The sequence below is a fragment of the Gavia stellata genome, chromosome 11, assembly GCF_030936135.1.
Source record: "Gavia stellata isolate bGavSte3 chromosome 11, bGavSte3.hap2, whole genome shotgun sequence".
Lineage (NCBI taxonomy): Eukaryota > Metazoa > Chordata > Aves > Gaviiformes > Gaviidae > Gavia > Gavia stellata.
Genome location: NC_082604.1, coordinates 28,446,170 through 28,470,149, shown reverse-complemented (window position 1 = coordinate 28,470,149; position 23,980 = coordinate 28,446,170). Strand labels below are relative to the sequence as shown.

Below are 23,980 nucleotides of genomic sequence, written 5' to 3'. Positions count from 1 at the left end.
AAAACAAATGTATTTTGCTTGTGTGTCGGTGAGTAATGGGAAGAGACATTTTCAACAGCGTGACGGAGCCAATGCAAACAATCTAAGGAGCCTCAAAGTTTCTCACTTCAGCCGTGATAGACAACCCTGTCTCAGAGAGAATATCTGTTGTTCAATTTAAAATGAATCGTTTAACTCTCTGTGACATCTGTTATTTTTTGCATTGACTTAAACATAGAAAAATATAGCGACAGTCTTCCTTGCAGTGGTTTTACTCGAGAAATACATGTTGTCGCACACTGGTCGCTGCAGTGAACTTTCTCTTCCACGTGTTGATAGGCTTCAGGCTGTAACTGTTATTTAATACAGTCTCCATGTGAATGAGTTCCGGATTCTCCCTGCCCTGTGCCCCCTGTCTGCCTACCTGGGATCACATGGACATTCACTCAATATTGTAACCCCCCAATAAACAGGACCTAGGTTTGAAGATGATGCCATGTTCGAGGAGATCGTGTATTTTTCAGAGCTGGCCTTTCGATGGATTCATTTAGTACGAAAATCAGTGTTGTGCCCAAGTATCAATCAATCATATTGATTGATAGGGCTGGTGAGGGGTCTGGAGCACAAGTCTGCTGAGGAGCGGCTGAGGGAGCTGGGGGTGTTCAGTCTGGAGAGGAGGAGGCTGAGGGGAGACCTCATCGCTCTCTACAACTGCCTGAAAGGGGGTTGTGGGGAGGTGGGTGTTGGTCTCTTCTCCCAAGTGACAAGCGACAGGACAAGAGGAAATGGCCTCAAGTTGTGCCAGGGGAGGTTCAGGCTGGATATTAGGAAAAATGTCTTCACCGAAAGGGTTGTCAGACACTGGCAGAGGCTGCCCAGGGAGGTGGTGGAGTCACCATCCCTGGAGGTACTTAAAAGACGTGTGGATGAGGCGCTCGGGGACATGGTTCAGCGGTGGACTTGGCAGGGTTAGGGTAACGGTTGGACTTGATGATCTGACAGGTCTTTTCCAACCTAAATGATTCTCTATTTTGGTTAGACTCAGGGCGTCATATATGGAGGAGAGTGATATGAAGTAAAACTGTTTAGGACAGCTTGAAATTTAAGGAGAAGTTAATAGATAGAGGTATTTTTAATTCCCAGTGGGGTACGATAGCAAAATCATTAGGCTAAACCAAAACAGGAAAAGTCATGTGATAGGGAAGAGGTAGTAGGTTGCTTGAGTATGTAGCAGACGGAAGAGAACACCTAGAGGGGACGGTAGTGATCTTTACAATTTTACTAATCCATCTCCTCCAGTCTTTTCAAAACATCGTCTTTCTTTCCAATCTCTCTAATCTTATTGGAAAGTCTCCTTGTGTCTGCCCTCTCTTCTCCTATCTCGCATCACTCCAAGATGAACTTCAAGGTAAAGATAGGAACTTGAATTTTGCATCTGTCGTGCCTTCGTCTCTTCTCATCTCGCCTGCACCTGCCAGGTACCAGAGCCTGGTTCTCCTTCCACACATGCTGTTTAACCCCCACTACACTGTCATCTCTTTAGGAATCCCACCAGTTTCCTGGTGGACAAGGGGGACAAGGGTGGGACAAGGTTCCTCCTTATCCTGCTTTGACACCCGTATTTTCCAGGAACCCTTCTTAACAACCAAGCGGTCTCAAACAGCTAGTCCCTGCTTGCATTTCTTTCCCTGAATTCCCATTCCATATCTTGGTCTGAGCTTTTGCAGTCTTTTAGGGCTCTAAAGGCTCTGAATTTTGTGGAAAACTTTCACAAATATGTTTGATTTTGGAGCAGGTCGTTAGCAAGATTTTTGGATTAGGAAAATACATCCTGCCTGTTTCCATGTTGCCATCTCTTCTTAGGTACGGACTGCAGGTGCTGTTTCTTTGGTTACAATCCAATTTCTCCAATTTTCTTCCTCACCCATTTTTTCTTTAGCTGGAACTCCAGCCTCAATCATTTTTGAAGGCAATTTAAAGCTTATTTGCACTTCAGATACAAACAAGCTTCTTTAAATCCTCATGTGTGAATGAGAAAGTGAAGTATCTTGTGCAGGTCTGATTCAGCTGGTTGCTATCCTACAGGATTTATACGTGTTTGCATGATTTCCCACCCCCTGCTTGTTTCTAGATTTAGATGTCTTTAATAAGCTCCAAACTGTGGGACTTACTGTGAAGTATGCCAAGGATGTATTTCAAAACTCTAATGTAATCTTTATTAAAAATTAATGCGATTGATTCCCTTCATCTGGTTTTGGTTTTGGTTGGGTTGTTTTCCCAAAAATAGTTGAAAAAATTTGTTTTGCATTATTAGGTAAATCCCAAGCAACTAGCATGTACTGACTGCTTAAAAAACCCAATCCAGAAATCCCCAAATTCACACATCCAACAGTGGATGAAGTTGCCATCTCTGGTTCTTCAGCTTAATCCTGTTCTGGCACGCTTTTACCGGCGTGATGAGATTATGCTTTATTCGGTGCTAACCACTGTCCATCCGTTAGGCTCAGCTTCAGAGGACTGGTTAATTTGGCAGCCAGCTTTCGCTCATACCAAGCTCCCAGTAATTAGAGGCTTATTTTGTTCCTGACAAAGTTGTTGCTGCTGGCCCTGCGCAGTTTTAGGTCTAACGTTCCGGTCTTACGGAGTATCTTGTACCCCAAGCCCCTGCTGTGCTTGACAAAAATGAAAAATACCATGTAATTATCTCTGAGAAATTTGAACTAATCAATTGCATTTCTTTCTCTGTTTGAAAGAGGTTGGAGGTGTTCACATTTAATAAACTTTTAGTTTAATGATGTTTAAAAAACAGTGAAATGGATGCTAAGCTTTTGTTCACTTCAAAGAGTATTGGGCAATTGTTACATCTGAAGGAAACACTTTCTTTTATGTTAATTTTCTAATTATATTATCTGGGACACGCTGTGAGAACTTATTACAACAGATGCATTGACGCTCCTGCATCCCATCTAAATGGGATGGATCCAGGCGTACCCCAAAAGCTGATGCCGCCGCTGCACCAGCGCCCGCAGGAGAGCCTTAGGAGAGCTGGAGGGGCACACGCTTGCGGGGGTTCTTAGAGATTAAAACTAAACTGGGAGCACTTCAGAAGTGTCTCAAGTAAAAGTTGATAACACAGGTTCACGGACAACCGCAACTTCGAAGCAGAGCGTTTATTCCCACTGCTTGTCCTGCAAGCTTAGCAGCGCGCCGCAGGTGGCTCAGTGCCTTTGAAGCCTATGGGGTTTACTTAAGCTCCATCAGGAGCGTATTAAGCTCTCAGCGTAGCTCTTTAAATAGACAATTGGGTATGAAAGAGGTCTTTTTCTCTGTAGGACAGGAATCCAGGAGACTTAAAAAAAAAGGAAGTCCCAAGCCTGGAATGACAGTGCTTCAGAGCTGTGCTGCCCTGATGCAGCTGAGCGTTACAATTCCTCGAATATTTTGCAGCGTCTCTAATACAGTGTCCAGGACACTTGCAAAATAAAATACACTTCCTCCAATTTGTCTTGTGGATATGGTGAGCAGAGTGGGTTTATATAAATATTATAAGGTTGGGACTTGATTTAGAAATCTATCTGTGATGGCTTTCCATAGGGAGTAGACACCAAAGTGCCATCTGTGTCTTTAAAAAGATGCCCTTGCGCTAGGAAGGCTTCACAACATACATTTTATAGATACCAAAATAAAACCCTGTAAAAATCTGTAACCCCCGGGATTATCTAGCCTAGCAAAATGAAAAAAACAATGCCTATATGTTCCCAGTACTCTGCTCTCCTAGCATTTAGTGGCACCCTGATGTTAATTCCCTCTTTTCTTAATAGCGAAGAGCCGCTCATAAGCTCAGGGCTCGGAATACACTTGGTTCACCCTCTTCTGCAATACAGCTTCCATCTGCTGTGCGTAGTCTTTCGCTAGCTTTCCAGGAGGAGTAGGTGGAGCAGGATTGTATGACAATCTTCTTAGTAAGTGAGTTAGAAATCTAGGAACTCCGATTAATAAACTGTTTTTCTGTTCCTGTGCGGTTGTGTGCTTGCGGGAGAAGTCGTCTCTGTCTTGTGATGGCCCCAGATGGCTCAAAGTTCAAGTGATCTCTTTCTGACTTGTCTGCGAGATGGTACTCGAAATCTTTTTAATTCCCCTTCTGATCATTTAAATGAACTGCGAATGGGAAGAGCTCCTCTTCTCTGCCGGAGTGCTTGGCAAGGGCTGAGGTAGCAGTTCCTGCAGACTTTTTTGCTTCTCCTAACTTCTTCCTAAGTAATCGTTCTACTTGTCCTCCAAGGTGGCCGTTGCTCTGAGACTGGCCAGGCATCAGGCTGCTGGCGGGAGGTGATGAGTGTCGCTTGGGGTTTCTTTCTTCCCCTTTCCTTCACTTATTAAACTGTGTTTATCTCAGCCCACAATTTTTTTAAATTTTTTTATTTTTTTCATTTTCTCTGCCCGTTCTGTCCCCCGTCGTGCTGGGGACAGTGAGCGGGAGCTGTGTGGGAGCTTATCTGCTGCCTGGGGTCAACCCACAGCAAATCTTCACTTCTCCGTCATCTGGCTGTGCTGCTGTGCTGTATGGTTCACCCACTCCACCGAGGACGGGTTCAAAAAGGCAGTGGGTATGACAGACCATCGTATAACCGTCCGTCGGGGCCTCATCTGGGGTTGACACTGAGATTGGAGCAAGTAGCTGGAACGGTCACCTAGGCCTGTGGCATGAATGGCCCCCAGACTAAACCGTATCTCTGTTACGGTGTGCAAATTACCACGGTGCTGTATTCAGAACATAACACTTTCTACACGTAGAGATGTATTTTATGAAATGACGCGAAGGACAGTGTTTTAGTAGATGCCTAGTGTTTCTGGTCAGGGGATCGCTAGCAAGTCTCTCAAAATTAAGTTACAAGCTCTGCTGAGTTAAAGCTTCGTGTATCCTTCACGACTTCATACGGGACTGATTTCCCTCGGTGGAATTGCATTACACCCGCTGACCCAGGTGCGGCCAGCGTCACGGCTGAATTGATGCTCTTCACCTAGAGACAGAGACAGCTGAAAAATAACGCGTCCTTCCCAGGTTCCAGACATCCCCATCCAGCTCTGACTGTGCGTTGCAATCTCGTTGGAACTGGCAATCCTACTTGCTCAAATGCCATAACTGTAGCTTAAAATTCCTCAAGTTGGCTTTTCTCTCTTTGAGAAAAAACATTTTTAAAGCCCTCAGCTCTCACTGCTTCAAAGGCAATTTTGAAAATTTCGAGTTAGTGGAATAACATCTGTCAGCAAGGAAAAATTAAACCCGTTTTCCAAGTGGTGGGAAGTATTTCATTGATGTCTATGCAATGATAGCTTAGGACTTACCTGCAAAAGGTAACTCAGGAAAATTCTTTGAATCCATGGCTGGAATGAATTTCATTCAAAATCAAACTGTGCTAATCATTTTGTTTGTTTTACTTTGGGACTATGGGATGCTAAGAGGAATTAATTTGTGCTCAAAGTTGATCCTACCTGGAGAAGGGGTGGGTGATACTGAAGAAGAAAAGGCAAGTGGACAGGCGGGACGGCCCGGCCGTGCGTAGTCCGAGGGGGGAAGGAAGGGAAAGGGGCACTTGCAGTTCCGGCTGAAAAAGGGACCAAACCGGCAGATGTGCCCCCTCTACAACGTGGCGCCCGGGTTTCGGAGCCGGCCAGCTGTGCTGGGCGCCCGGGGCAGCCGGGCCACCCGCCCCGTTTAAAACCCCGATGGGAGACGTGCTGTAGAAACGGGAGAGACAGGCTGGGGGCTGCGGGGCCCCGGAGCCTCGTCGGGGAGAGGGGATGGGTCTCCGCTTGCACAAATTTGCAGCCCCTGTTTTGAAAAATACGTGTGTGTGTATTTTCATTCCATCCCATTGTGAGCGGCTCATATGCTAGCAATTGCTTTGCCTATGGTGATTATAAAGGGCGACTACGGAAAGGCGAAGGGAAGAAAAAAAAGGGTTGGTTAGTGAATTGGAAACAATGGTAACGTACAGCGAAAGCAGGAGGAAAACTTCTTTTCCATTTATTAATAAGCACCATCAAAACAGCCCTGTGGTGTCTTTGAAAAAGTTGTAAGGGTGTTATACTGTTCCAAAATGAATAGAAAATGTTTCCTGAAGAGAAGCTTGTTAAAGAAAATTCATCAGTTTGTCTGAGGAGTTACCTACCAATTAAGATTAAAATGTTTTATTTTCACTGGAAAATAAATAGTCTTATTAAATTGTGCATCAAGTGTTTAAGCATACCAAGTCCGGCAAGATATCCGGAGAAATTGCACAATGGAAAACACCGGGTTTGTGTGCCTTTATGTCCCACACATATTTACAAACAAGACTTTTATCCTTCTTGCATTCATTGCCGTGCGAGTGCTAGAGCGTGTTCCCTTTCCCCTCTCAGCCGTGCAGCTCCCATCTGCTGGGTAGCGCTGACATCTTTTGCTTGCAGAAAGAGCTTTCTGCAATTTCTCTTCGTTCTCCCTTCCTCCTACGGCTTCTCTAGCCAATTTGGAACCCTCTTTGATTTGCTCTTTTGTAATTCCCAGCTTACCTATAGCTGCTTGGAGCTGGTGGACAGAGCTGCACTTCTATTTTCTCCTATTCCCAGCTTTCCCATGCTTTGTACAAAACGTGTTGCGATTATTTCACACACTTTAGACTGATTTAGGTTTTGTTTTCTATTGTAATTTTGTGTATTTTTAATCATTAAATTCTCCCTGGATTAGCTTCTATTGCGTAAGTGGGAGGAAAAAAGTGAAAAATCAATTCAGTTTGATTTTTTTTTTAATTCACACAACTGTTTTGTTATGTGCATAATTGTTCATAGTGATCCCCTGCCTGCTCCCCCAAGCCCTTCGGGTTGAAATGTTAATTAAGAAATTGTATATGTCCTGCAAGGAATGTCCAGTTATAAGAGTTGTCCTGTGTTTTGGCAGTTGTTGCCCAATGAACCTTATTCTGTCTGTTCATCTTCAAACAAGAGCGTTTGCCTAAAATATCTGTAGATTCATCAATAAATTGTTGTAGACCATTCTCAAAGGTCTTTTAAAAAAAAAACCAAACATTTTTTTCCCTCCAAAAATTCTAAATTTTGAATTTTCAAAACCATTTTGAATTCTCCACTATTCACCTTGTTATGGGTTTAAATATAACTCTCCAAAAGGAAATTGCGGCGCTGTCAGCCTGCGTAGGCAGCAAGCGCCTGCGACACCGTCATCACCTTTGCTCTGAAGTTGAGCTTCCTTGCCGCGGTAAGCAAAACCGCCTGTGCAAATAAAGCGATTGTTCCTCAGCCCGCGAAACCCGGTTATTCACCCCCCACCCTATAGCGCGGGTGTCTTAACATTACTTTTATTGTAATTTTATTGCCAAATCAGGTGTGAGATTAGATGTTGGATGTTACATGTAATCTGCTCGGAAATCAAATTATTTGACCTCCAAGCCCACCGATGCCCCCTCCTGCTGGTTTGCTGTTAAATATGCAGCGTTTGCCTGTCATGAATACAAATCGAGGACAAATTAGAATCTACAGACAGCTGACCTGAGCTCCAGATTAGAGACTGGGGGCTTGTGCTGTTTTAAATGTTTTAATTACCATAGTCCCTATAGCCAGTTGAAGGACACACAGCAAAATGTTTTTTTGGTGACAAAAAAGCAAAGAAAGAAAGAAAAAGGCTCCCTCCGTCTCATTTGAATTTTTCAGTTTGATTACATTTGCACTTCCATTGGAGCTATGCTAATTTGCTGCATGAAATTAGGTCTATTAATAAAAAATGCGCTACTTTTACGAGAGTATTTTCATATTAGGGCTTTCTCTACTTTGTTTTTGTTTACTCGTTTCCATTCGGGACTGCCTGAAAAATGACATCAAAATCTTAAGGGGATTTTGCTGTCAAACCTGATTTTCACTCCAGGCCAAAGTCAAAGCCAAAGTCGCTGAAACGGGTCACGGCCACAGTTGAAATAAAGCACGCGAGGCGCGGCGAGAGGAGAATTCCGACGTGTTGCGTTGCATTGCGTTGCTGTGAGATTTTGGGGTCGTTTCTCTTAGTACCCCACGCACGCTAATATTGTTACGTTTTCCATTTCAAATACGCCTTGTCACGACGCGCATGTCCTGCGCTTGGGCGGGAGGAGGAACCCGGGTGCGCTGCGCGGCCGGCGCTCGCGGCAGCGTGCTGGCCACCGCGGGGGTGCGCGCGCGGGAAGGCTTGCGTCGGCTAACAAGGCGAAGAAGTTTTTCAGCACGCAACTAAATACGGGTCGTTCTTTTGAAATCAATCAATAGGTAAATCGATGTGGCGGGGGCGCTCGCGCTGGGGCGGGTATTGTCCTGATGCCTTTATCCTGGAATTTGCATTTTCTGTTTCTCGTGTGTGTTGGCCCAGTGGTGAATTGATTAGTTATGCCTACCCAGTAAGCAGTGAAACATTTTTATATACTCTGGGGAAATAAATTTGGCAGAAAATCAGCATGAGTAGATTTAATTATCACTCTGAGACCTTTTCCTTTTCTGGCTTAGTGATCCTGAAACTCTGTGCGTTTCACCGAAATCTGTGTGGACGCTAAGCTTCGCTTCCCAATTTGTTCCTCCACGCAATGATAAGCCAAGCAATTACTGGTTTATTGATTTTTCATCATGGCAAATTTAAAGTTGATTTTTTCCTGAAAAGGCAGGGGTGATAAAGTGTTTCCCCTCGGTTTAGTACAAGAGAGCTATGTGGCAGAATCTAATATCCTGAGGTCAACCTCTGCAGGCAGATAATACGGTGTCTTGGCCACGTGTTAAGGAGAGAAATCAGGGCTACAAATGTGATAGGATATATGTGGAGACAGTTTAATTTGCTCCATTTATATGAACAAGTCATGTGGCACATGCTTGGAAAACATCATTTTGAATAGGCTTGGAAATGAAGCCCACGTGGGCAGGAGGAAGGAGTGAATGCAAACAAGAGAGGCATTAAAGCTGGTAGCGCTGGGAGACAGTTCTCCTTTAACCAGAGAAATAAGCCAAATCTCTGATCTGCTGTTCACAGGTTTCACTGAGATGTACGCGCTGCTTTAGTGACAAACTCTGTGGCGGGTTTAGCCTGGCGCTAGCGAGGAAGTTAAACTCTTCAAGTCCGAAGAAGATGGGGTCTGTCTCCGAAGCGTTCTCGCAGCAGTCCTGGTAGGGCACGCGCCTAACCTTTTAGGGCAGGCTTTGGAACACGTGGATTAACAGGATTTTAATCAGAGCAGGAAAACTGTGCTTTGCACAACTGGTAGAATGTATCGCCGCAGCCTAAATGGACTTTTAAAACAACGCATTTTAGGGATTGAGTTAAATTAGCGTATCTGTGCACACAGTCGGTGGGTTTAAACTATCTTTTCTCCTGTCTTTGTATTTCATATCAAATAGCTATGTAAATCGCATTTAAAATATTTTCAAAAGAAAAATAACTTGCACGTACATAAGGAGTCGTTTTGATCAGTTTGGGAAGAACCTCAACGTTTTCTCAACTGTCTTCTGCCATTTAACTCAAAACTGCGAAGAGACAGCATCAGTAAGGGGTTGCCACGAAGGAATGGTAGAGAAAATAACATGGTAAAGGTTTAAGTAATTGGTGGGAAGTGTATGAAACGTGGTTTATATAAATGTGATGGGCCCAAGTTGTAATATTTGAATCCAGATTTTCGGTGCCTCAAAGTCTGGATTTGGTTTGGCTACAGCGTTATCATTAAACCAGTATGGACCCGTGTCCTGAATCAACCCCATACATTGCATAGTCTCGGAGCTACATTTTTCATTTGGAAGTCCCTTGTTCTACCATTTCAGCTTCTCTCAGTAGCAGTATTAGAAATTCAGAAGAAGAAGAAATTCAGATAACTCCCTTTTTACTAAATAGCATGAATAAAATGCTGTTTGACTAAGTCAGACGGTTTAATTAGATATTGAAAGCATCAGAGGATTTGCTTCTACTGTGCCTTCTGCCTATGTGTGCTGCCCGGTATTTCACCAGCGTGATGCAATTAGTGCTATCCTTTAAGCTCATACTGGCTTACTGAACTCTCAGTGGCAACAAACTGAGATCAGAATTTCCTACCAAAGATCCTCCACAGATAGACGGAGCTGCAAGGAGTGCTCCCCTCTACCTCCCACGCCGCCTCGCTTAATGAGCAGGATGAATCCGTCCCAGCGCCTCGGCTAAAACAGGTACTTTGAAGGCTGGGGATGTAAAGCCTGCATGGATTTGGAGAGAGAGGGGGGCACAAAAGACAAGTTAGTAGGTACAAGGAAGCCCGGAGGACTCAACTTTTAGAAGCTCCCTTAATTATAAATTCTGCACGTATTCCAAACTGTAAGCTGTATTGTTTTATACTCATCTTTAACCTGTTGGGCAAGAGTTCTCACATGGAGAATCTAACCAGTAGTTTATCCATGACAAAGCGGCTATTTCACTTAACACTTCCTTTAGTAAAAGTTAAAAGACTGTGCCTTGATGTAATTGATATTAAAAACACAGGTTGAATCTGCTACAAAAAGATTTGATTGCATGAGGTCAGGCCATGTAGCTGTAATAAGTTAAAGTGCTTTACTCAGTGATACGGAAATATATTAGGATGCCCTTAAGTTCATTAGTTATTGCCTTAGGTCATAGTTTATGTTCCGTAAATTTTATTGAAGTTCATTGTTATGGCAATGACCTGAACTCGGTCTGTTAAGTCTCCAAATTATTTAGTGTAGATAATATATTTAGTGTAGATAGGTGAGGGGGTTTTTTTACTGTCCTACCAAAATTGTCGTTTCAAGTCTTTCCAGTTTTGCCTTCCTAATGGCAGATTTTAGGCGAAGTGCACGTCTCTGCAGCTCCACCCTTTGGGTCCCTTGTGAGCAAATGTTGCTTCATTAGTCTGACACAAACACCTGGTGTTGCGCTGCCGGTCTCTGGAGGATGTTTCAGCATCTGGTGCACTCTGTGATCTTTTTCTATGTGTGTTTAATCTTTTTATTGACGTTTTATAATTAAAAGTAAGCAGAAACAAATCAAGGATAATATAAAAATGTGAAGTTTTGCGCAGTTGCAGTGGCACAGTGCAGCTTATTAGGAAAAGAATCCAAATAATAACAAAAAAAGTGAAGGAGAAAATTGCAGAATGAGATGTGGCATCTTTACTGGCCACTCTCCGTGGCCATATTCTTCCACAACAGAGCTGATCATCAGAAGGGGGATCAATACACCCCCATAGATAATGGCTGTTTAAGTAATCAATTCCAGGCTTTTTATTAAAGCTTCTGTAATTAATAATCACTTTTAAATGTGTTTCTTAAATTTTAGACTGCTTTTCACCTGCCCATCATCTTCTGCCCCTTCGTATTTCGTACCTCCCTCTCTTCTTTCCTTGCTTTCCCTGGAGAGCCCCCCGTCCGGGCGCCCAGTCCTGCTGTGGGTCGATCCCTGGGGATTTGCTGCCGGCTGTAATGCCGGCCAGGTTTCACTGGTGCTGCTGGTGCTCCAGGCTCACCCAACCCGGCCGAAGAGCTGTGCTCCTTCCCTCCCTCTGCCACCCACCTCTGTGGCCAGCAGGTCGAGGGGGGGGATTCTCCCCCTCTACTCCCCTCCTGTGAGACCCCCCTGCAGCACTGCCTCCAGCTCGGGGCCCCCAACATGAGAAGGACATGGACCTGTTGGAGCAAGTCCAGAGGAGGCCACGAAGATGGTCAGAGGGCTGGAGCACCTCTCCTGTGAAGACAGGCTGAGAGAGTTGGGGTTGTTCAGCCTGGAGAAGAGGAGGCTCCGGGGAGACCCTACAGCCGCCTTCCAGCACCTGGAGGGGCCTACAAGAAAGCTGGAGAGGGGCTTTCTACAAGGGCAGGTAGTGACAGGACGAGGGGTAATGGCTTTAAGCTGAAAGAGGGTACATTTAGGTTAGATATTAGGAAGAAATTCTTCCCCATGAGGGTGGTGAGGCACTGGAACAGGTTGCCCAGAGAAGCTGTGGATGCCCCAACCCTGGAGGTGTCCAAGGTCAGGTTGGACGGGGCTTTGAGCAACCTGGTCTAGTGGAAGGTGTCCCTGTCCATGGCAGGGGGTTGGAGCTAGGTCATCTTTAAGGCCCCTTCCAACCCAAACCGTTCTATGACTCTATGTTTTTCCCCTATGCCAGAGGCAGGGGACTCCGTGCCTCCCAGCAGCCGTTGGCCGTGGTGAGTGGGATGCTCCAGTAACTGGGGAGATTGCAGGAGTCAGGGACACTTTCCACCTCCATTTGAGCGTGTCCATGTGGCCGGGGTAGCTCGGATTTGGAAGCCCCGATTCAGCTGGGTCTTAATGAGCGCTTGACTTAAAAAAATGTGTTTATGTTTTCATAGCAGCAACCAAGTTCCCAAAAGAGTAGCTAGGAAGGTCTGTTGCAACAGCGTGTTGCTTTATTGGCAAAATTTGGCAAGGAAGGGAAAGAAAATGCTCGTGCTCTTAAAAAATATGTTTTCTTGTATAATTTTGGGTTGGGAACCGTTAATGTGGTGAGACAGCACATTGTTCTTGTCATCACCAGTGTTAATTTTTTTCATGTGTGTTTTTCTAACACTGGTCACACGATGTTACAGTTTGTATTTTTTTCTGTATACTGAGTTAAAAGGAATTGAAATGTTAATCACCTCCGTAACGTCCGATTCCAGTTGCTGTACTGGGCACACAACGTTTACACCGCTGTGTCGGGGCAGGATGTTTCTGTAAGGTACTTTGTCAGTAAGCACAGAGGCTGTGCTGTAAAAGGACTTGAAAATACCAACGTTCTTCAGTTTGTGTAGAAAGAAATTATTTAGACAGAGAAAAAAACTTTGTACTGCTAATGTAATGCTGCTCTGAGCTAATGTGTAACCTGAAGCATTGAAAAAATACAAGGGGCATAAACAGGGAGTAAATAAAGAGGGAAATTGCCTACGGACGCCTCTAGCAGAGCTGAGGTTTCAGTTCAGGCATTTAAAATGACAGAGCCAAGTCCCACCGGTGAAGTCAGGCTTGGGTTTTACGTGAAGGACATCATATACGTTGAGTGACAGCGTTTAAATCCAAAGTTGACGTTAATAAAGTTTCAAATCATCAATGATCTGGTAAGTCAAAGACAGGGGAAATTATATCCCCTTTGGCTATGGCAACATAAAGACGTGTTAAATGCGCAGCCTAACGCCAGGTCAGCCGGCAGCCCTGGGCCAGCTGCCCTAAAACTCCTAAAAAGCAATATTTGTAGTTTTTTAAAATACTTTAAGCATCAACTGTAAAAAGAACAGTAGGAGGTCTTTAGGAAAAAACCTGGGACCGATTGATTTTGCATATAAGAACATTTCAGTCAATTCTTGCTGAGGCGGGTAGGCTGGGCTGGCGGGGTGCCCGTGGGGTGGGGGTGCCCGTGGGGTGGGGGTGCCCATGGGGTCGGGGTGCCCATGGGGTGGGGATGCCCATGGGGTGGGGGTGCCCATGGGGTCGGGGTGCCCATGGGGTGGGGATGCCCATGGGGTGGGGGTGCCCGTGGGGTGGGGGTGCCCATGGGGTGGGGATGCCCATGGGGTGGGGGTGCCCATGGGGTCGGGGTGCCCATGGGGTGGGGATGCCCATGGGGTGGGGGTGCCCGTGGGGTAAGGTGCCTGTGGGGTAGGGTGCCCGTGGGGCGAGGATGCCCGTGAACTTCCCCAAGCTCTGCCCCGGGGGCAGTGGGACGGGAAAGGACCATGTCCACCCCAGGGCACCTCAAGTGGCATCTCCGTCTGCCGAAGGGCTCAACAAGCCTGATTATTCGCGATCAAGCAAAATTTGGAGCCATTAGGAATGTTGCCACTGTGATTTAATTAGACAAAGATTATTAGGGGTGGTGTGCGTCAATCTAATGCAATGAAATCAGCGTTGGAACCTGACCGGTTTATCATGAGCTTCAAATTCTTGCAAGGACTGGGGTTTCTTGGAGGGGGGAATAAGTGGGGAAGAGAAAACTGATCTTAAAATACTACATGTTGCCAAAATTACGTGTTTGCTGGAGAAAGCCTGTGCCTGTGCGCCTCGGTGTTTGCGTGCTTTTCTAAGGTTGCCATTTGTATTGTGCTTTTCAAATTTTGTTGACTGGATTTCCAGCTGCAGGTTGTCGGTGTAAAATAACGGTTTTGAAGATGAAGTTCTAAAGGGAATAAAGCAAATACAATAGATGGAGCGGCCGCTTGGCAGGAAACCTACACAAGCCATGAAATGCTGTTTTCCAGTTTAGGTGGTGTAAAAATGAGAAGTGTGCTAATACAGGGCTCCGTTGATCAGGAAAGGTCCCCGGCTAGGAAACATTATGCACCGCAGTTCCTTCGCGAGATGGCCAATCTGTCCTCAAAATGTCTTGGATGCCTTTTACCCACTTGCTGTCTGGCTTTATGTAAAAAATGTGAGCCAGAATGGAAATGTCATGAGCAGAAAATAGGGTTGTGTTGATCTGAAATAGCCTTTGACTGTAAGGGCTTCCTGAATGCTTGCTGTGATTCATGCATGCAGAAGACGGGCTCTTCCAGATAACATTTTTAATGCAGACTTGCACTCTGCAGAACTAAGTTTTTGAGGAAAACTTAAAAAAAAAAATAAACATTTCCTTTTATTAGACTTATTTAAATTAATATGAAGTGATCTGACCATTAGCAAGATGTTCAATCTGCAAATCTCTCTCTCGATTTAAAAAGTTTATCCTCAGTGATTACAGAAATGGCAAAGAAAATGGCAAGAAACCATGAATTTTTTATCGTAAATGTGGTATATTTTGGTGTTCACCAGCGTTGCATGGTGAATGCGGGGCTGGGATCGTGTTTCCCAAATTGCTTGCCTCTGTCGGTGCACGGACCTGCAGGGACGGGGTTTCTGATCCATAGGAGCCAGCGTCTCTGGAAATAGGGTTCCTGGGGATGAAACTGGGCGCAGGCAGCTTAAAACACGTCGTAATTTGGGTAAACGCTGAAGTTTAGCAAGCTGTTCTTTAAACTGACAGTTCCTGAGACGATAGGATTTCAACTAACACTGTGGCCTCGTAACAAAAAGTGTGGGAGCTGATTAATTCAGACGTTTGCCGTCTGATGCTAGGAAAAGGCGGAAAGGCAGATATTGGTCGTGTCACACACGCACGGCTCCTACACGTCGGTCTTGCCTGTATTTGCTTGGAGCCAGCTGCGCTTTGTGGAGTGAACGGGTGCTGCTTGAAGGCTTGCTGCTCTTGTTCAGTGTTAGGAGCACGCGTACTTCACCTGGCAAGGAGAGTGGTTTGGTTTAATCCTCCATTTGCATAGGAATAGTCTGAAATTTGGCTTTAGTTCACGCATTAGCTGAAAAGCCATGGAAGAGGGAGCAATGCGCAAAGCTTGCGGATGGTGACACACTGGAATAAACTGCCCAGGGAGGTGGTGGAGTCACCCTCCCTGGAGGTGTTCAAGGACCGTGTGGACGTGGCACTGTGGGACATGACTTAATGGGCATGGGGGGGTTTTTTTTTTGGTTGATGGTTGGACTTGATGATCTTACAGGTCTTTTCCAACCTTAGTGATTCTGTGATTCTGTGATTCTGTTACAGGGAAGTTGTAAGGAAATTGAAGGAAAAGTAGATTAAAAATTATAGCCTGCCTTATATCACCTGTGGAAGCGTCTTGCTTTGCCTCTATATTAAAATACAGCATTTGTCTCTTTTCTTACGCTTTTTATGAAGGGAAAAACTCAGGTAAATTTTCTCCTGGAATGAAGCACATGAATGCATGGGATCCTTTAAGGAGAGATACAACAAGGAACGTGTGGACGTGGCACTGTGGGACATGGTTTAATGGGCACAGTGGGGTTTCTTTGGTTGATGATTGGACTTGATGATCTGACAGGTCTTTTCCAACCTTAGTGATTCGGTGATTCTGTGAACATCAACAAGATGTGCGTAAATGTTAAAATAATTTTGAAACTGGTGTTTGAGTAATTTTATTTTAGGAAATACATCAGGTATAAGTAAAGTTTTACATCTGTCAAGATATCCAAGCAGGTAAAGCGCTCAGCAGGTTCTCCCTCCGTAAGTAGATAGTGCTGGTTCAAAGCTACGACTTCAACTAACAAATAGAAAGTTATTTTCCTTTCCACCGTATGTACCGTAAGTCAGTGCATTTCATCAGCACCGTGTCAAAAAATACTTGATTTCAAATCCTTTCTAAGACATATTTTTAGATGAAAAATTGGCACCTTAGTTCCATTTCATCGCTGTCTTTGAAAAGGTGTTTGAGGTGGGGCACGCTCATACAAGCCAATTGCAGGAGACCATCAAATATTCAGTTTTTAACGACTTCTATTCTAAAAGTGAAAATGCAGATAAACTTATGGTCTCTCTCACAGGGCAATTTATGACTTTTTTACAAATTAAAAGTCTTGAAATTGTCTTCAAAATTTAAGACAGATGAAAAACAAAAATGGCTTCTGTACTTCATTAATGTTGTGTATTTTACTGTCGTCTTTACGACCTTTATTTGTGCTAAAGGATAAGTCTGAGACAAGCATCAGTTAAGGTAATGGGATTGTAAAGCAATCACGTAATTAGTTATCTGACTTCAATCATTTTTTAAAAAAATTTATAGCTACGTATTGAAAAGCTGCTTCTAAAAGGGAAAATAAGCAGCGGTGTATGAAAGGAGGAGCAGGGGAAACTGCCCGGGCGGGCAGCAACAGGGACATCTTGGAAAGTTCTCGTCTTGGGAAGTAAAAAGATCTGATTTCCAGTCCTCTCATAAGCCCCTTGAATAATCCCAGGCTGCAAAGATGGAGCACGAGGAGAATGGTGACAGATCTACAAAACAGGGGTTGTGGACAACCGTCGATGGATTTATTTTGTCCAAAGAAAATGGAAGGGAGAGAGAAGTCTTCCAGTTTGCTCATGGGTAAAGAGCTGCTCTGAAAGAGCGGGGCTGGACGGGCGGACACCGCACGCATTACCGGTGTAATCATCATCTCCTCCTCTACCTTAGGCATTCATATTGTCCATTAAAAAGAAAAAGAAAAAAAAAAAAGAAAATGTATCCTGCTTAGGAGGAAGCTATAAGTATATTTCTACTGCTTCTTCTTTGGTATTCCAACTTTATTTAAAAGAAAAAAAACCACCAAAACCCCAAAACCAGAAGAAAGCTCAAGGGCGGGGGGATTGTGAGGTGTTGGTTTCCAGTTGTGATAATAACTATATACAGAGATGTGTGACCTGGAGATGTGTTTGTAGCATTGCAATATGCATGTATTTTGTCTGATTTAGCAAATTATTCAAAAGTATCCAATTTTCAGTTATTCGTTTTGAAACAGTCTATTTTTAGGAGATGACATCTTGAGTTTGCTGCTCTGTGTTGCAGAATTCCCTGGTTTAGGTACCAAGATAAGAGCATCCTTCTGGGAGTTTCTATATATTTACTTATTTCCCCCATATAAAACCCAGAATTCTCCAGAAATATAAGGCATATTTATCCATTCATTAAATATTTCACTTAAATTGTGAGGTTTGGTCTTTAAATTTCCATTAATTTGCACTGTTTGGTCTATTGAGGTTTTCATTTGTCAAAATTGTTAGCTCTTGGGTATTAGTTACGCAAATATTGATGTGTAGCTTTGGCCTGTTAGCTATCAATTGAAATCAGAAAATCAATAGACTTAATAGCTCCTCATTACAGAGTTGATGCATTTGCAAGGCCGAGTCGCGTATTGTCAGGGAACAATCAATTCAGTCAAAAACTATTACGCCGTCACCGCTGGAAAGGGTTTCATAATGTTTTGGTGTGTTTATAGTTGACCTGAGCTTCCACAGTGGCTCTAGACACAAAATAACCCTCTTCTGGGGTCTCTTGTAGAGTCAGAGGCGTGGGGGACAGCTCTGCTGGTGATAGCAGAGACTCAGCGAACTCGTGACATGCTGTCCCATGGCAAGTCCTGGTGTGATTTACAGTGGTTTATGTATACATTTTTTTAGGTAAAAGCTCTGCTTTCTGGCTTCTAGCAGCAATGAAAAGTCCCTAAAGCTCTTAGCCGTATTGGTTGTGTCTGTGGTGCAAACTGAGAACCTACAAACTGGTGGGAGTGGTGCTCCCATTCCTTTAGAAGCAAGTAAAGAAATCAATTTACGTCACGGCTCCCGGCCGGGGGGAGAGCACCCACTTCACAACATGACCCGAAGCCGAGGAAAGCAGAGCCCATTCTTCGCTTTCCTGAAATATTCCAACCATTCGCTTCTCATTCTCCAAGTGCATGGTTGTGCTTTCTTGGGTTTCTTATTGTGCAGCAATAAAGGTGCGCCTCTGAGATTTCAGGCTTACGTACGTGTCAGAGGATACATATATTTTCTTTCTTTTTCTCAGGAAAAGCACACAGTATTTACATTTTTAGTTAAAACTCTTTGTAAAGTAATTAATTAAACGTAGTTGAAGAAATTTTTTTGAGGTGGCTACAAAATACATGACTCTAGAGAAGGTAATACCTCAAACTAACTACAGGACTGACAGTGGTTTGTAGAAATGGGTTTTGTAGGTAAAGACTCAGCTTTCTGGCTTCCAGCAGCGATGAAGATTTCCTAGAGCCGTTCGCCGCATCGTTCGTGGCTCGCCCTGCCCCAGCAGCCTGGCACCTCTGGATGAGCACTCCACCTGCTCATTACTCCATTAAAAAAAAAATTAATGACTATTTTAACTGAAATATGTGCATACTATATAACCTCTCCTGTGCTTACTGAGCTATGCCGAAGGACTAATCGTTAGCATACGAAGGGCTGCTTTCGTTCTCTTTCTGCGTCGATACAGCGCAATGGAAAGGGGTCCGAGCGGTTCCTGCCCCGGTCCCGTGCTTGCTGTGGGGTCCTCTCTCCTGATGTTCGTGAGGCTTTCCGAAAAATCACGGTGGAAAAATTATCCCTGTGTTAAAGGGATACTTCTTAAAAGTTGTGCGTCATTAAAGATCATTGGCTATTTTAGTCATTTAGTTACAAGGAGCACACTTCATAATTAAACATCATGAAAGCAAGAAGAGTCGAAGATATTGGTAAGGATACCATACCCGTAGTCTGATTTTATGTTAAAATGTACACTTCGAGGAGTAATTGACTACATTGCTTAATGTAAATGAGAAATGCCTCTATGGATTTTCAATGAATTAATTATTTGCAGTTGGAAGAGCCTCATCTTTTGGATTTCGACTACAATCCCACAGCAACATGCGCCTGTCCTCTAAGTTCATGTGTAAGTCATCACGCTGAATTTCAAAGAAGTACGTGCTTTCAAAGCATCGAGCATCTATTTGCTAGTTATTATTTTTAAGTCTGTATTGCTGTTCTCCAAAGTAATTGCAAGAAAGTTGTGTCATTCATTTTATTTAAGTATTTTTCTTCCCTGGAAAAAGATCGGTTATTAAAGTCAAAGAAAAAATCCAGACATTCGGTAAACATGTAGGATGAGTGAAATACAGACTAAATTAATGATATTTAAGATGACATACATAATTATAACAGAAAGGTCAGGGTAGGTGGCAGCTTTCCCAAGTATATAGAGTGTCAGAAAAATCCCCAAAGTATGTATTTTAATTGAGTTATGTTTTCTTTCCTTCACATTGAAGCGTTAAGATATTACCCCAGTCCTGGGCCTGTGTTCCTAGAATTTAACATGGCAAAATTCCCAGATCTGCATTTTGACAGTGAAACCACATCACGCGTAGGCTCCTGCCAGCAATGAAATACCACTTTCTATTGGTCTCCAAATCATCAGTTTCTTTCTCGATTTAAACAAAAATATATTTAATACACGGGGAAAATAAATTCTACAAGAGTGAGGATGAATGGAACACGATTTTTGAAATGTGAGAAATGTGTAAAAAACGAAAGAAGCCAACAGACGCAAACAAAACCATACAGCGAGGGGCAGAGAAACCCTAACCAGAGTGCGGGGCATGGCCTGAGGAGCCGGGTTGATTGCACAGCCGTGATGAGCCCTGCGCAAAGAGGCAACAGGCTGAGCCTCATCCCTAGGTCTGACGTTTAGTCCTGTCCCAAGCTCCAGAGCTGCAGGAGTTGGGTAGGTGGCCAGTGCCGGGGCTTCCCCGGCCACGGCGGGGTGGGGACCGGCCGCGGGTGAGACCCCGGGCCGAAATAACCCACCGCACGCCCTCCCTTTGAAGATTCACGCTCATTAAAAACAAATCAAAAAATGGAATAGTACAGTCAGCCACTTAGGTTTTAGGTTTTCTTGGACTGAGCCTGGCTTAAAGTACTCGTGCCAACAGCAACAGAAAGCGGGAGGGACGCTCTACCCCGTCTCGATCAGTACCAAGGCCTTTTTCCATCGGGAAGGGGGCCTTCAGGGGCTCCATGCACTGGGACACGGGGAAAATGACTTCGCTACACATATTCCCCAGAGCAGGAATTTATTATAATTGTGTCCTCCAACTCCAACTGTAAGAAAGGAGGTTTTTTCCTTTTTTTTTGTTTAGGCTTTGATTTGCATCCAGCCCATCCCAGCTAGCCAGCATCTCTCCCCGTGCGTCTCCAGTTACACTTAAATATAGCTTAGGGATAACGAGTGGTGCACGTGGGGTAAACGGGCCCTACGTCACTACCTGGGCTGGAGGTATGGGGGGTTCTACTGACTCGGTAACGTTGTCTGCCGTGTAAAAAGGAAGGACACGAAGGAAAAAAAGATTGATTGTGTCCTGGGAAGGCTCCGTCCTCAAAGTGGGTGAATGTGATTAGCAAAATTAGAGGTTTGGAGCAGAGAAATAATCTTAAAGACTAAAAAGCAAGGCTAACCAAATGTGAAATCCCTTCTTACTCTTTTTTTATTTTGGCATCTCGTTTAGCCATGTACTCGTTAGCGGAGAGCTTTGAGCCCGTGCGTTATCTCTGTGGCCCTACTCCGAGCTGTGTCTGGAAGAAAGCGCATTTGCATGTGTGCGTGCAAATCACAGAATCACAGAATCATTAAGGTTGGAAAAGACCTGTAAGATCATCAAGACCAACCATCAGTGACTATGTCCGTTCCTGCACGCACACACCAAAACCACACCTTGGCATTAAAGCGGATCAAACACTTGGAAATTAAGGAAAAAAACAGAATCATTATGACTTCTAAGTGCATAATTGCCAATTTTCCGCAGGTTCTCTGCCTCCGTCAGTGTTGCTTCATTTTGGACAGTCTTCAGTTAATAGGAACTATTAATTATTTCCTATTCTTGTTATTCAATATGCAGATCTATACTTTTTTTGACTGTAGCTATTCAAACCTCGTCTTAAAAGCAGCATTATGAATTTCTTCATGGGCTGTTCTGGGAGCTCATCGCTACAGGACCTGACCGTGTCATGAACATTAATGTTTTTATCCTCACAACAGCCCAGTGAGGTGAGTGTGTATTATGAATTCTGGGGTTTTAAGAAGAGAGCAGAGACAGACGTATAACAGGGTTTCAACTTTGGAGAACTTTAAAAGCAGAATATTGTTTTCAGCATACTTAATTTTGCATTTTGTGTACCCAACGCCGGCTCCCTTTTACTTCAGTTGCCATGCGTGATTTGTTCCGTCGTCAGCCTGGGCAGACGCCTGTATTTCCCCCAGAAAACGGGCAGGGTGGTTAATGGCCAGGCTGCCATTCTCCCCGTGAGAGGGAGGAAGAGTCTGGTAGCGGCTGCAGCTCTTCAGGGCACATTAACTGCAATTAACGTTACCAGCTCTCCCTCCACCCCACTCTCCTTTGCTGTGTGTTTTCCCGTTGGTGCAACACGCCTGTTCCCTCCCGACTTTTTCACTCCCACTTGGTGTGGTTTCAGCCCCGCTTCAGGAGCTGCGGAGAGCTCCGGAGAAACGCACGCCTGGCTCTGTTAAACCGTCTCATGAAACTCTGCAAAGGCGAGTGCAGGGTACCGCACCCGGGGCGGAATAACCCCGTGCATCAGTACAGGTGAGGGGCTGACCTGCCGGAGAGCAGCTCTGTGGAAAGGGACCTGGGAGTCCCGGGGGACAACAGGATGGCCATGAGCCAGCAATGTGCCCTCGGGGCCAAGAAGGCCCACGGCACCCTGGGGTGCATCGAGAAGAGTGTGGCGAGCAGGGCGAGGGAGGTTATCCTCCCCCTCCACTCTGCCCTGCTGAGGCGCATCTGGAGTTTTGGGCTCCCCGGTTCAAAGAGGACAGGGAGCTGCTGGAGAGGGGACAGCAAAGGGCTACGGAGGTGATTAGGGGACTGGAACGTCTTCCTTATGAGGAAAGGCTGAGGGACTTGGGGCTTTTTGGTCTGGAGAAGAGAAGGCTGAGGAGGATCTTGTCAATGCTTATCAATACTTCAGGGGTGGGTGCCAGGAGGATGGGGCCAGTCTTTTTTCAGTGGTGCCCAGTGACAGGACGAGAGGTAACGGGCACAAACTTGGTCATAGAAAGTTCCATCTCAACATGAGGAGGAACCTCTTTCCTTTGAGGGTGGCAGAGCACTGGAACCAGCTGCCCGGAGGGGTTGTGGAGTCTCCTTCTCTGGAGATAATCAAAACTCGCCAGGACGCATTCCTGTGCAACTGCTGTAGGTGACCCTGCTGTGGTTGGACCAGATGATCTCCAGAGGTCCCTTCCAACCCCTGTCAGTCTGTGAGTCTGTGATTCTGTCTTTCTTCACCATCATCTGGACCAGCAGCAGCATTTAAAATAAAGTCTGGGGTTTTTAAGCTTGTAAATAGGTCTTGGACATAACAAACCATGCAACGTTGTGTATATTAAGTCTATCTTCAGTCTTTTAGGGAGGAAAAATAAGAAATCTTGGTAACGCAGGAGCAAACAGGATCATTTCCAAATATTATGGTTTGACTAAATGAAGGTGGAGTTTGAGTAGGAGGGCAAAAGCAGTAACTGACTCTTTAGAAGTCCAGTTTGCCAATAACAGGCAAATCAATACCGTTTCACTGTGTCTTCATAAACCAGCTGGACTGAAATCTTCTGCAAAACATTAAGCGTGGGGCAGATACAAGCACAGAAGACTTTAACCCAAATCATCGAATGCTGTGTTCAGTTTTGGGCCCCTCACTCCAAGAAGGACATTGAGGTGCTGGAGTGTGTCCAGAGAAGGGTGACGGAGCTGGTGAGGGGTCTGGAGCACAGGTCTGCTGAGGAGCGGCTGAGGGAGCTGGGGGTGTTCAGTCTGGAGAGGAGGAGGCTGAGGGGAGACCTCATCGCTCTCTACAACTGCCTGAAAGGGGGTTGTGGGGAGGTGGGTGTTGGTCTCTTCTCCCAAGTGACAAGTGACAGGACAAGAGGAAACGGCCTCAAGTTGCTCCAGGGGAGGTTCAGGCTGGATATTAGGAAAAATGTCTTTCCTGAGAGAGTGGTGAAGCACTGGCAGAGGCTGCCCAGGGAGGTGGTGGAGTCACCATCACTGGAGGTGTTCAAGGACCGTGTGGACGTGGCACTGCGGGACATGGTTTAGTGGGCATGGGGGGGTTGGGGTGGTGGTTGGACCTGATGGTCTGACAGGTCTTTTCCAACCTGAGTGAGTCTGTGATTTCAGGTCTGAAAAACTTGCAAGCAACTCAAAGCAGGATCTTAAAGCAGGATGGGTTAGGCAATCTTCACTAAAAGTATTGTTACCAGGGCAACGTATAATCTTTATATATAAAAAAGAAGTCTGAAGCAATGGCCTAACAGGGTCATCGATACGGCTTTAAAATAATCTTTTGCAAGTGGGCTCTGCAAGACCTCTCAAAAACTTTGGCTAATGTATTTTTGGTATCTCAAATTTTTTTTCGACCAAAGTTGGGAGGAAAATCAGGAATGTTTTTGGCTAGAAAAACATTTGGGTTTGGGGTATCATTGTAGGCCAAGGTAGCGGGCCTGCGTGGCAGGGTTCCTGTTCTGGAAACAGCCCGCCGTGCTGCCTTCCTTTGGGGTGGGGCGGGTTTGCTTTGTGCGTTGATTTTTTTAAAGAAATGAGTCTCTGAAAACTGTTTCAGGATTTGTAGTGTTACAAGCCCCGTCGGAGGCG

General features: G+C 44.9%; 1 protein-coding gene across 1 annotated transcript in view; it reads left to right on the top strand.

The window, feature by feature from the left end:
- RSRC1 (arginine and serine rich coiled-coil 1) overlaps positions 1 to 23,980 on the top strand; it is a 181,346-nt gene that overhangs the window by 146,186 nt on the left and 11,180 nt on the right. The gene's annotated exons all lie outside the window — the stretch shown is intronic.